At 42.3% G+C, this 14,912-nt stretch overlaps 1 pseudogene; it reads left to right on the top strand.

Annotated features, from left to right (window-relative positions):
* Positions 1-4,788: 4,788 nt before the first annotated feature.
* On the top strand, positions 4,789-6,080 carry LOC148784371 (protein ANTAGONIST OF LIKE HETEROCHROMATIN PROTEIN 1-like; annotated as a pseudogene).
* Positions 6,081-14,912: the final 8,832 nt, after the last annotated feature.

Here is a 14,912-nt window from a genome sequence, read left to right on the forward strand (position 1 = left end):
ATATATTCATCTACGGCGCAAATACTTATTAGTTCGAAGCTGAAGAGAGCTTGTGTATATTCTTTAACCTTTTCTGCTCTACTTCCTTCGAAGTAACCATCTCCGATGAAGTGTATCTTGATAAGCTTTCCTAGCCGGTTTACTATCGCATTTTTGAATCTCCAGCAAGGATACTGGTTTTGGTATCTTCTAGGCTACTATCCATTCGATCTTTCACAGAACCCTCCAAACTTAACTCCACCACTTTTATGAAGTTTTCTTTGTCGAGTTCTAAGGTCGTTGTTCCTATCTTGATGGTTGCAACCCATTCATCTATCAACTTCTCGGTATTTCGAAAATTGACAACATCTAGTTTAAGTATAGCGCCATATGGATGCAAGGGCTGGAGCATGGTCCTTGTCCAAGGTGTATTTTCAGGCACTCTTCTCAGATTTTTTTCCTGGATTTTCTTTTAGTCTTGTTCCCGCGAAATTTGGAGTCGCATCAGTGCGGAAATCCACACTTTCTCTCATCAAATGATCCTATGGAGGATCATTGGAACCTGTGCTTCCCTCCGGTGGTGGTAGTGCTGGAGTGATTTCATTAATTTGTATATTGACTAAATCCACAATCCCGATGTAGGAAAAGGATTCTGCCAATTCTTGTAATATGATAGATCTGCTCTTGTCACCTCCATTATTTTATAGATCTAATGGATGCTATGATTATATCTTCTCTAGTCTTTGGCTTTGGAATCTCCGTGGCCTTCCCCTTCTAATGTAGAAGAGGCACTATTCCAAGGGCGTCCCTAATTCGTTCTTGTTTTCATTAGATGTCTCAGGGTTCTCCCTTTGGTTTCTCCTCAGATCTGCAATAATTGCCTTCAGATCTGTAAGATCCTTGTGTAGATCGGGAAGGATCTTAAGGACCTCGTCCACCTTCTGGCTCAAAGATTCTACTTTCATAGATATATGAACTAACCTATATCCATAGTCTTGAACTGTCTTTTTTATCTCCCTCATATCTTGAGAGATCTTTGATGCATTAGGTTCGAGTTCTTTCCAATCAGTTCTTTTAATCATAATTTTTAGAACTGTAATTATGCAGGAATTTACCCGTTCCGCTTCTCTTGGCTAGGATTTTACCATGGACTTCGATGGAGTGTAAACGCCTCACTGCATTTCATGGTAGTATCTGTCGAACTTCAAAATTCCTCTGCCATTGTTGTTTTTCTTCTGACGTGAGAAGTTTTGGATCAATCCTCTTGGGACCGTAATCATATTTGACAAGAATTTCCATGACAAATCCCCTTCTTTGTACTTTCAGAATCTGAAAATATTTCATGTTTTCATTGTAACTCGAACTTTTGTTTGGTTCTATTTTCTCTCAAAGAGTCTCCTCCATTAGTGGAAAAATAATATCAAAATATAATATAAACATTTATTTTTTCAATAAACCTAAGCTCTAATACCAGTTCTGGTGAGCATTAACAAAAAATTGCGAAGTGAGTGCATATGTACTAAAACTGCCTTTTAAAAGTTGCATAGCGGTAAAATTGTTCAAAAATCCGTCAGAGGACCAAAAAAAGCAGTTTTGAAAGTTACTGGACCTAAAACATTATGGACATAGTTATCAGACTAAAATTAAAATTAGGCATACTTAATCGACTAAAATAATACTTTTCCGTATATATATAAAGAGAGAGAGAGAGAGAGAGAGAGAGAGAGAGAAGGGTAGTGAGAAGAGATCGAGAGTTTGTCGTTGTGTTGCTCTGAAGAAAGTGAGAAATGGCCTCGCCTTTTTATAGACATGCCAAAACTCACCTCTTAATGACCTCTTAATGCAGCACATTTAAAACCAAAATTATGGCATTGATTCCCATATGAAACAACCACAAATGAGTTTTAATTTTTAAAACAAAACTACAGTTGGGTTCCAATTTCAGGTTTTTAAAAAATGGTGAATAGCAATTTATCCCCCTATGATATTAAAAATGAGCATATAACTCCCTATGGAAAAAATATAACAATATACCCCCTATACTTTTTAAAATGAAGCAATGTACCTCCTCATACAGGGAGATAGGTTGCTTCATTTTAAAATCATAGGGGGTACATTGTTGTATTTTAAAAAATATAGGGAGGTAAATCGCTATTTATTTTTTCATAAGAGGGTAATTTGCTTATTAAAAATATCATAAGGGGGTTGCTTGTATTTTTCCCTTTTAAAAAATAATGAAATCAGAAACTAAAACTTCAATAAGTAAAAATTGAAATTTATTTTTTCAATTGTTAAATATAAATCCAAATATTTTGACTGCAAACAGATATATTATAAGACTGAGACAATTGCCCAAACATTCGATGCTCATCGCTCGAAGCCGAGCTAGGGCGCGTGTTGGGTACCCCCATTTTCACTCTAGTCTCCATAACACTTCCAACTTAAATTTGAATTTGGACTTAATATAAAGAGTTTATAATTTTAATAAACTTCCTATGTATGATAGAGAAATATGAGTGTATAACACTCACTCCCACAATATCTTATGTACTTATCGCTTCCCATCATTCTCCCATCATTCTTCAATGTGGGACAAATATTTTTTCTCTTTTTCTCAACCTAATCTATGAATTTCATGTAATATTTATTAAAAATTACAACACAAATTACCTCTCTATAGAAAAAATTAAAAATTTACACCCTATATTTTCTAAACTACAGCAATTTACTCGTGTTTTTTAAAGTGAAACAATTTATCTCCCTATACAAGGGAATAAATTGCATCATTTTAAAAAGTACAGCGAATAAATTGCTAATTTCTTATAAGGAGTAATTTGCTCATTTGTAATATCACAAGGGATAAATTGCATCAAACTCTTTCTTTTTAATTTCACAAATTTCAGAGAAATGAAATCAAATTTTGAAGATTGACGGAAAATGACATGTACGAATTGTGTACCCTTAACAATTACAAAAACACACATTATTATACGGCAAATTGTAAGTAACCTACCTTTAATATGAAAAATAGATATTACCCCCTTATAAAAAATAAAAGAGCAATTTACCCCGTAATCTTTACAAAAAGGTGCAGAATACCCCTTCATGCGAGTGGTATTGTGCACACACGAAGTTTCTTTTTTCTAATTATTTTATCTTTAATTTACAGTTATTGGATTTTATATGATATAAATCACCTGTCCAAATCTTATATATTATTTATATATAAAAATGTAAAAATTAAAAAACAATAAATACAGAAAAAAGAAAAGAAAAATTCGTCGTTTCTCACGTAGTGCCCCCCCCCCCCGGCTTCCTAGACTTGCCTGTGCCTGCGCCTCCTCCTTTGCCACCAGCCCCTTATATTTTTGTAATTTTTTATTTGAAAATATTGTATATATGTATATCTATACATGTGCATGTCTATTTTATGCATTATTCATTATATAAATCTATCTTTATAATTTTTATAAATTCATTGTTGTAACTTAAAAAAATATAACCCTTTGATCTAATTCAAACAGATATAAGTTATGAAGTCCGACCATTGTCCACTGTCATGAAGTCCGAGCTCGGAGGGTTCCTCATCGGCGGCATATTTGAGCAAATGATGCCACCGGAGGAGTCTCTTCGCCAAGTCATGTACTTCAAGGCCTTGTTTACTAAGCCGGAAATGACGGGATATCCGCGTTAATCGGGCAATGCCCACCGTTCACTTTCCATTTGCGTAGCCCGGGACGAAACGGCAAGGCCCGGTAGTGGGCTGGACAACACCCCTCTTCTGAATCCGGAATTGGGGGCTGGGATTTGAATCCCGTCCATTCATCCCACCGTCCCTCGCCTGCGAAATTTACGTTTGTATCCTTGCTTTTCTACCGGAAATGACGCCGTTGTCCCTGCTCACCTACCGACTTCATTTCTTCTGACTTTTCATTTCCCACCAACGCGTCCCCCGTCATTTCAGATCTTCACTCTACAGGATAGCTTGTGCAACCACTCTTCTCTTCTTCGTGGCGAGGTGAGTTCTTCCAGTCCAGATAGTTGCACGCTCCGCACACCGTGTATGTGTATCTAGTTCTACTCGTATTTCATATATTTGTCACTGATTTCATATTTCTGGAATCGTTAACGGATTTTTTCTCTCTCCATTTCTAACTGCAAGATTCTGGGTCGGAGTTCTGTTACGCGTTCTGAAGTCTCCCGTCAGGCGTCCTCCGTCGTCTTCTTCGGTTAGGTCGGGAATAGTACGGATCCGACGGTGAGTTCGTCTGAAACCCTACGCGTACTCTTTAACTTTGTTCCTGCAATATTTACTAACTTGTCATATGCTATGAACTCCATTCTCATATTCTTGGTCCGTTAACGCTCTTTCGTCTATTTTCCCATTTTGTAACCTCTTACCCCTCGTCGCTCGCCTGATTTCGTTGACTTCTCTTTCACACCACATATACCTTGAAATATTAACACTTTTTACTTCATTGCATATTCTATTTGGTACCGTCGTCACCTATATTTAGGTTGTGTGTTCAGATCTAAAGAATCTTTTCCCCCCACCTCTTTTCCATCATTCTGCTCTATCAACTACTTTCGTTCACAGTCAATTTCATGGTGTACTGTGTTTCCTAAAAAATTCCTATATTGAACAGTCCATATTTGGTATTTAGGATGAGGTCTTTCGAAAGAGTTACCTTGGGTTTAATAATTTTACAACAAATCATGGACGAGCTTGCCGTTGCTTTGACTATATTTTCTTATGTTACCAAATACCTTGCCCGTCGAAGCCCTACCCGACGTGTACGGAGGGCCAGAAGATACGTCATGAGCACTCAGATACCGGACCAGATTCGCCATCTACATAGGTTGGTTTCCGTTTCAGACGAATCATGTCTTCACAATCTTCGGATGGACCGCAACACCTTCGGTCGCTTGTGCTACATGCTTCAGTACTCAGGTGGTGTGACCCCGACGAAACACCTAACTGTTCCCGAGCAGGTAGCTATTTTCCTAAGCATCGTGGCCAAACAAAAAAAGAATAGTGTGGTGAAACATCATTTTATCCGTTCCGGCCGCACGATCCACAAACATTTCCACCGTGTGCTGAATTCAGTCATTAAGTTGTACAATGTCCTCTTGGCTAGGCCAATTCCCATTACCGAGGACTGCGTCGACCTAAAGTGGAAATGGTTCAAGGTACATGAGTTGTTCTTTGTTTCGTCCCCATTGCACACATCATTTTTTACTACTCTATCCTGCTCCTTTTCTTACTGTTACATTTCATTCCCCTTGACGATTGAACTCCATTGTGTAGGGATATCTGGGGGCCTTGGATGGGACTTTCATTGACGTTCGCGTACCTGAACATGAAGAGCGAAGGTACCGAACCCGCAAGGGTCATGCTGCTTTGAACGTTCTTGGTGTTTGCAACCCAAACATGCAATTTATTTATGTGCTTTCCGATTGGGAGGGAAGTGCGGCGGATAGCCGTGTTCTCCGTGATGCCGTACACAGACCCGGTGGGCTAAGAGTGTCATCAGGTCTGTATCAAGTATCAACCACTTTCCTATGTCTTCTGTACATCGTTCATAGTACTGTTGCACGTTGAATTGCACTCAAATACTACATAACCGCATGTTGTGTCTTTTGTAGGTCAATACTACTTGTGTGACAATGGCTATGCTAATGCGGAAGGCTTCTTGACTCCATACAAAGGTGTTCGCTACCATCTACACGAGTGGGACACCGGTGTGAGAGGACCCCAGAACTATTGCGAGTTTTTCAATCTTAAGCACGCGTCTGCGCGTAACGTAATTGAGCGTACGTTTGGGTTGCTTAAAATGCACTGGGCCACTCTGAGGAGTCAGTCATTCTACCCCATCAGAATCTAAAGCAGGATTATCTTGGCCTGCTGCTTACTACATAATTTTCTAAGACAACAAATGCCTGATGACCCGCTGGAGCATGATTTACCGACGACCGGACTCGATGAGTTGGATAACGAGCATGAAAATGTCTGCAACATAGAGACGAGCCCCATGTGGACCAGTTGGAGGGATACACTGGCAACGTCCATGTACAACGACTGGACAGGCTACCGTTCATGATCTATTCTTACACAATACTCAGGCCGATGCTTTCGTTAGGAACAGTTTTAATCCATTGTCTCCAACATTAAACTTGTTATTTGACATTTCAGTTGTAATCACTATAGTGCAGTGGCATTCCGTGTAGCGCCAGTCGAGATGACCTCGTCTTAACGAATCTGTCCTAGTTCCGCGTTGTTCTAAACAGTCCCTTTTTATTTTGTTTCGATTCCTACTCGTTCACATTAAATCTTGTCCCTTCGTTCCGCCTCCTTCCTGTCCAGTTTCTGTTGTTTTCTAGGTGTCATGTTTACAATGCGTTTTATATTTTATGTTCTGATAACGTCCTTGACATATATCCCACTGTGTTGATATCGTGGATCTAATGATGCATTTTTCGGTGCAGGTTTACGCACGGTTGGACATTTGTTCTTTAATCATAATATGGAACTTGGTTCTGATGAGGGTAGCAGCATGCCGCGCCGTCGTGGTGCGAACAAAGAAAGGTCTATGGGCCGCCGCATGTGGACTATTATGGAGGAGGAATGTCTTGTTGCAGCGCTGAGGAATCTGGTGGTTATAGGTTGGAAATGCGATAATGGATTCCAGACTGGGTATCTTGGCCAGTTGGAGTCTTACATCGCGAAGCACTTCCCACAAGCCAATATCAAGGTGAACCCACACATCATCTCAAAACTGCACGTATGGAAAAAAACAATACTCGACCCTCACCACTATGCTTACAAGGTCTGGCTTTGGTTGGGACGAAAGTCGGAACATTGTAACCGTTGAAGATGACGCAGTCTGGGATGATTACGTGAAGGTACGCACGTAAATTTATCGTCTTTTCTATCCTATAGCGAATGGGTGCTACCGTCCGTTACAATTATTGTTAACGTCCTTAATATTTCTGTTCCAGTTGGATCCATCTACGAAGGGGATGAGACAAAGGGCATGGCCATTTTTCCCTGCGTGGCGCGAAATTTTTGGCAGAGACCGTGCAACTGGAGAACGGAGCATGAATCCATTTAAGGAGGCCACCGAGGTTACGAACGAGGAGACTGCAGAGACGCAAGAGTGTAATGTGCGTCGTGACGCTGGCATTGAGGAGCCATGTGATGTATGCCTTGGTGATGAACTGGATTCCTCTTTCATTCCCAACGTTGATCGCACTCAGAATTCATCCAGTGCGGTGAAACGAACTGGAGGATCATCCTCGAAAAAACGCACAGAGAGCGAGGTGGGCGATGGTTTCCCCAGATTGGTTGAGATGGTTACTAACTTCTGTGAATCAACCGACGCGCACTTGGAAGACTGACCAGGGTCCTAGAGAATGAGTTCGGAGATCCGGAACACCGTTCGCTCATCTTGCAGCAAGTCAGAGAGCTAGAAAGCTTGGATGAGAACGAATAGTTGATTGTGGCAAACAAGGGATTCCAGGACCAAGTTTGTTCGGCTCATGCTGGCAGGCAAAATCTAGTGTGTTCACGGCTGAATGGTTGTGCTGCCTGAAATGTCACTCTCTTTTTGTACTTACCCCCAACTGTCGCTAAGCACAAACCAAGTATTGTTGTTTTATTAGCTCTGTGAAAATATCTTCGGTATGCTATATATTTATCTACTGAACAATGCTTGTAGAATCTTGCACCCGATGTTTATGACTGCAGTTGGTGTTTTCCAACTGCATTTGCTACGCAGATATGCATATCATTACATAACATGTGTTTGTTGTAATGTTCTCCCAGTTTTTTTCCCTTACCCATATTTAGAACGGTAAAATTTGCAATTTCAAAGGCGAAGTGGTCAGGCGCATCATGTGCTACCCAAACCACGTGAAGTAAAATCGGGGATGAACATAAACATACTTCCATACTGTTCGGCGCATCATTTGCCACGAAAACAACATCTAGTAAAACCTTGGATTAACAAAACTTCCAAACTGTTCATCAAGCGATTAATGCATGTACTTCCGTGCATCAATTATGGGTGATGAAAGGTTAAGCCTTCGTAGGCAATATTGCAACCTCTGACTTCCATTCTTAACCGGCCACCGTCATTCGTCCTCCGAACTGGTAACCAAATCAATTACCTCATTCTCTCCTTCATTGTGTAATCTCATAGAACCTGTCCTAGTTCCGCCTTCCATACAATCACCCCCATTGTCAGAGCTGGTTCTGTCAGATGCGGTGACGTCATCGCCGCAAAAAATCTCCTTCATCTCCCACCACCTACGTTCGCCCGCGTAGAGATATGCCCTAGCGAATGGGGTGGCCTTCGTGCGCCGAGTTTTGGCATGAGAACATTATTTTCCACTTAGTTACTGCAATTGTACGGAATCAACATACACAAAATTAAAGTCTCAACTTGTAACACATACCCGGAATATTCTCCTCCACGCTTCCTCGTCGGCAAGCACCGATTTGTGTTCTCGTCCCATGTTATACTCCGATCCGACAGAACTTTTTTGAACGTGTCATACCTCAACCGGACGAGTCGAAGCTTCTTCTTGTAAAAATTCATCGTCCAATGTCGTCCGACCAAATTTTCTACCTGGGTGGCAGCGCAATTCAACGATGCCAAATTTGTTATGCGTCAATCAGACTGCGGCCTTCCTTGCAGAGCTTGGTACGCCAGTGCATTGACGAACACATCGTCAACCTTCTGCGTCCATTGTGCACTATAGAAGTGACGGGCGTGTCCCATTCGTCCCCGTCTTGGCATTGTGGTTATGTGGCTGGCTCTACAAACGGGTTAAAATAAATTTTCGTAACGGCCGAGTCTGTATTGTTTTCGAACAGGTGGTGAATAATAGTACAGGGCATGAGATTGCTTCTGTGGGGCAGTACACAATATAGGCGGTGACGCCGTATTTATCGCGCAACTGCCCAACTTCCCTTTCGTCCACTCAACCCACCGCAATTATTACTGTATACGCACGTAATTATAACTCTTTCATATTTTATTAAGAGCACAAAACATAAAATACGCTCTGCTGCAAATGATGGACGTAAAGCACAACACGGTAAGTTCAATGTTGTGCTGTGAAAATCGACCTTAATATCACCACCAACAACAACAGCTAAATTCAGTTTAAGAAGGTTATACCCATACTTACAAATAAATATATAAAAGCAATTTTATTATAAAAGTCAAATGCAATTTAAAGTAATCGTTGCACTACATTTACAAATAAAAAATACATATGACAAATGCACACCCGTTCGACAAGTACATTTGCGTCGTCTGCGACGACCATGATTATCTCTTTAATGGCCCCGTTGATGTTCTCGACCATATCGGTACAAGCATTTCACCGAAATTGGACTCGCAATGGAGTTTCGAGATGTTTGGGTGAATATGCTTCCATGGATGTACGATCAGACGGCGTCCGTAATGAGATAATGGTATATCCACCAATGCCGCCGTGCGTGAGATAGTGGTATATCCACTATGATTTGCATGAGATAGTGGGATATCCACCACAACTGTCTTCATTACGGCAGTCATATATCTTTCGGGAATATCGTTGGACCTATGTTCCGATCTTGCCGGATAAGTACACCTGTAGCGTATGATTTACAATGGGCTTGTACCCATATTGGAACGGAAATTGACCAACTTGCTCCCAATGCAAAATGTGCCGACAGAATATGGGGGGAATGGAATGAGTCTGGAAGGAAGAAGAATGCAATGCTCCAAGATGGTTTCGCACTGAATATTGGGTTTCTGAAGCCTTCAATTTATAGAAGTTGGCAGGTGAGTATGTAGTAAGCTGTGTACATGATTCATACTTGCTGAGTCACAGTGAGGGACGCAGCACTGCAGCATCACGAGAAAGGAGCAAAAGGCTAGTCATGGTCACGGCGACACGCAAAGCCTGCTGCATCCCGCTGTAACCATTGTTTGATTCCATATAAGGCAAATGCTTTTGCAGACATGCAGCCTTAACATTAAGGCTATCCGCTGCAGTGTTTACACTGTTGCACCACCATTCGGATGGGAAAAACAACCATAAACAGGAATAAGTGAAGCAGTGGGTCCAATTATGTTTTGGTCCGGTCACAGCTCAAATGGACAGTAAGCAACGTGTCTCGTGTTCAAAGCTAACCGTTTGCATTATGCTGCAACTATACATGAATGGCATCCTGGTTACGTCAAACTTCCTTCGCGCAGTGAGCCCATCCGGAAGTAGCAGAACAGAACTATTTGAGCAGGTGGTGCTAAACGACGAAGTAGCGTGGTTGTGGATATTACGTTTTTCTATTCTTCAGTTCCTTCACGTCTTTATTACATAGTGGTCATATGTGATATGTTCTGTTTTTGCATTGGCTGCTTACCAGTTTTTCTTGAAATTTAAATTGATTTTTGTTTACGACCATTGAATCGATTTGGCACGGTTTTAATGAATAAGTTAAATGAGAACGGATGAATTAAAATGTAGCCGAAAAGGACTATCTTGTAACAAACATTGCCGGAAAACTAACGTTTTGCAAACAACCACTACGACTAATCAATTCCATATCATAAGAAATGTTATCCGTCCAAGTCCAAATAAGCGAAGACGCGAACCAAAAAGTCAAAAGGTGACCATAACCCACAAGACAAGCATATGCAATTGGCTGACAACAAACCACTTTCCTTCATTCATCGTCCTCGCTGGACACCAAATCAACAACCTCAAGCTCCGGCTCCGTCCTTTGTTTCTTTTCCAAGAACACAATATCTGGCTCGTCATCACTGGGCTCGTACTCATCAATGTCATTGGAATTTCCCTGGAACAACCTGACCACAATACCACCGAAAATTATCTCCAACTTCTCCCACTTTGGCTCCCCGAAGTAGAAGTATGTCTTGGCGAACGAACACTCCTACGAATATGCAAATTGTCATTACGCAATATCACACATACATAAGCATGCCCAAAAAATAACCGGTAACACACCCATACCCATATGAGTCTCCTCCACTGTGCCATGCCGCCGGTCATCCGATTGCTTTGTCTATTCCATGTGATACCGGGTTCTTGGAGCACCTTGGTAAACATCTCATGACGGAGGCGCAGCAGATTGAATTTGTCACGAAAGAAGTCCAAACTCCATGACCGCCCTGTTAAATCCCGTATGGCTTGCGCCGCCGTGCCCAAGGAGCCGTAATCGGGGGTCATACGGTCGGAATGGTTCCTGCCCATTAACGTGTGGTAGTATAAATAGTGGCAGAAGGTGTCGTCTATCTCCTTTGTCCACGTCTTCGTGTAGAAATACTTGCTCTGACCCATGGGAATTCTGCGCTGCGGCATGGTGGCAAACGAAGAGTTGGAATGATGCAGTGGCTGTTGTTGGGTTGTAGAAGGAGGGTGAAATGAATTGGGGGGAGCGATTAGGGTTTTAATATTGGGTTGAAGGGCGCGTACTGAAGGAGAAGTGTGGGTGACCGTCTATCTACCGAGGGGTGAATGCAGTGTGGCAGGTAATAATGACGAAGTCTGAATACACCCGTCCTTTCGACTGTGCACAAATACATTGGAAAATGGGGATTAGATGCAACTGAGGCTTCATACCGAGTATTATTGCAACCGGCTAATATTTACGTACAGATGCATGCGGTTTTAATGTGAATATGGGGACTGCTTTCCGTGTGTGGGACTGTTGTCATTAGGAACCCGAAACTGCTAAACCCTCAACGGTTGTGGCAAATAGACACCTTATACAAAGGAATACCGTCGTGGACAAACAGCAACGTCGGAGACACGTAGTGGTACAATAAATTTTGATCGTCTTTTATGGAGTAAACCGGCGAATATCGCAAATAACAACGAGGTGAGGATAACATATAAAAAATTAAAAGAGGATGGTTGGTAGGCACAATCTTACATTAAAGCATAAACGAAATCATGACGGATCACTTGGAGTAACTGCAGTTCACATTGACTCCATAGAAACTAGATAAACATAAAAGTAAAAAAAATGTACGACAACGAAATTGAAACCAAGAAACGCCTACAACAGACCATCAACAAACATCCCCGATACAACAAAAATCTTTTTTTTTTCCATTAATGGCTTCGGAACCAACATGTGGAGAAACCATAGATGGCTGTGGGCATCTGAGACATGCTGCAGTCAGCAATCATCGTGGCTCCTACATTCAGCATTCACCTCCGACCCATCTGCGGGTTTCGTTCCCAAGCACAGGACGTCCGATCCAGTGTACCCATCAGAGCTGGTCTCACCAATATCGTCAATGGTCACACGGAAAGAGACAACCTCACGCCCACAAAATATATCCCTTAGCTCATCCCAGTGAGGCTCCCCAATGTAGTAGTATGCTTTGGCGAAAGAGCATTCCTGCAGAATACAGTGGTATCGAGGCAAAAAGTTATAGATCTGAAACAAAATGATGAAGAGAATGCAGATGGTTGAAGACATACCCGCATGATCCGCTGCCAGTCTTCCCTTGGTCCGGACATCCTGTTCGCCCTATGGTTCCACCGAATGTTTGGTTCCTGAAGCAATTTCCCGAAAGTGTCGAATCTCAACCACAGGAGGCTCAATCTGGAATGGAAGAAATCGTAAGACCAGGAATGCTCGGCGTACCGGTTCACCTCGTCCGCAGAGTTTCTGAACGCGTCGTTATCGAGATTTAAGGTGTTCAACTGACGACTACCCATGCGCGCATGGACGTGAAGGTAGGTGCAGAAAGCGATGTCGACTTTTTTGGTCCACGTTTTGGTATAAAAATATCGCGATTGAGCCATGGGGTACTTGCGGCGCGGCATGGCTCGAAGTTACCCGCGGGCGGCGGTGGGGTAACAGAAAGGAAGGAGGAAGACAGTGAGTAGGGGTTGAAAGTTACAACTTGCCCTATTCTGGAAATGGCAGGGGACGCCGGGTTTTAAGGGATGGGGTATTGTGGCCGGGTTGGTGTGGAAATGTGAAGATGAGCAATTGGTGGAAAAATTAGGGTTTAGGTGACGCAGATAGCGTGGGGAAGACAGTGTGCCCTGCTACTGTTATTTGGATGGGTAATGTAATCATATGCAATCATAACGCATACAAACTGTAGCCGGGGTACATGTTATAATTTATAACACATACAATTCACATTAGTACTAGAGTCGGACAAAGGTAATACACCCTACCCATAATTAGTAATAACATGTTAATTTCATTGATTTATGAATAAGTATATGGGAGTTCGCATTGGAAATGGCCTATGGGCCCAAGAATTATTGAATAAAACCTCTGTAGAGGCTGCCACCGAGAGGTCATTTAAAATTGGGTGAATACTGGTAATCATCCATGCAGTCATTGCTTAGTGTAACGACTGCGGTTGATCCGGATAGTACGTTTAACAAATGGAGGGGGTCCACATATTGAATGGAACACATGGAATCTTATAATACCGAAAACGACCACCTGGAAAGGTGGCGGGCAAACATTCAAAGCAACATTCAATGCTTCATACCAAAATTCGAATTAGTATCCTACATTGCTGTACGGAACAAAACACAGTTGTAGGCATTACACAAGTACAAAATAAAGTAACTTACGGCGGAGTGGGACAATGTTGGCAACAGACAACAGAGGTCCCTACATAAACTCCGCAAAATGTCGTACCTACACTGATACATATATATATATAAAGGTATATGTACAATACTTTGTAATATTGGTCGCATGCATGCGTGGACAACTGGAACATCCCAAACAAAACCTCCTTCCCAAAGCTTCCCCCAACAGAACGCAATGAAAACCTCCTTCCCTCAATCACCCTTCTTTACTGGCGTCCGATTCAATGCTGTAGAGCTTGCTTGGCCTTCCGACTGTGCCGCTGGAGGGCTCAGACACTTTGTCGCTTCGGATTTCTGGCCGGGCATTGGAACAACTGGCAATGGCTGCAAAGAGTCTGCGTCATCATCGCACCCGTAGAAATCATCGCAGAAATTCCAAAGCGATGAACTTGAAGTTGGACTATCGGAGACATAACCATAAGGGCAAGGGTCCTTTTGGGCAACTCCAACAGGGTTAGAAGGTTCAATGCTCACAGTAGGATCAGAGGGCTCCTTTAAATCACCTTCTCCCGTTTCAGTACTGGTGTTGTCAAGAGTAGCGGAGTCAGAGTCGACCGGTTGGGCAAAGAGCTTGCACAGATCGTCCCACCTATCCTTGTAAGCATTCACATAGCATTTTCCGATACGCGATTCCTGCCAATGTAAAGCGATATAGGGTAGACAACTCAAGTGCAAAAATTAAATAGTTGCCAGCAATATACTGAAAAATAAACATATAGGTGGGGTATATATAAACGACGATCACCTTGTAGAATTCCTTCTAGGTTGAGTCCTGCGCCGTAACGAACTGGAGCCTGGTGTTGCAGACTACATCACGCCTCGCAATCAACCTGCGAAACACATCATGCCTCTCCCGTAGAAATTTAACCACGTATTTTCCCCACCCAATTTCAATCTTTGTACCGTGATGTTTATGGACAGCTTGTAAGGCATCAGTTATGGCGAAGGTGTTCTCATGGTCAGGGTGTAAACGGCCTCTATTCGCATGGTGCAGGAGTTTAGTAATGAACGTGGCCTCCATGTCCTTTGTCCATTTTGAATAGTAGAACATATAACGTTGATAATAGAACCCATCAGGCCACATCATTTGCTGCTTACATAAAAAGCGTAGTAGGTGGTGTACAAAAGTAGAAAAGCGCGCTTGCAATTTGGGAATGCAGGTTGTAGTCCTATTTATAGACAATGCTGGGGAATAATGCATTAATGTCATGGCCAATGGATGGGGAGGGAACTGCAGAAGTAAGTGTGCACAGTGGGAGAAAGCCCCTACTGAATATTCCGTC

The sequence above is a fragment of the Sesamum indicum genome, linkage group LG13 (assembly GCF_026168435.1).
Source record: "Sesamum indicum cultivar Baizhima isolate 11 linkage group LG13, ASM2616843v1, whole genome shotgun sequence".
Classification (NCBI taxonomy): domain Eukaryota; kingdom Viridiplantae; phylum Streptophyta; class Magnoliopsida; order Lamiales; family Pedaliaceae; genus Sesamum; species Sesamum indicum.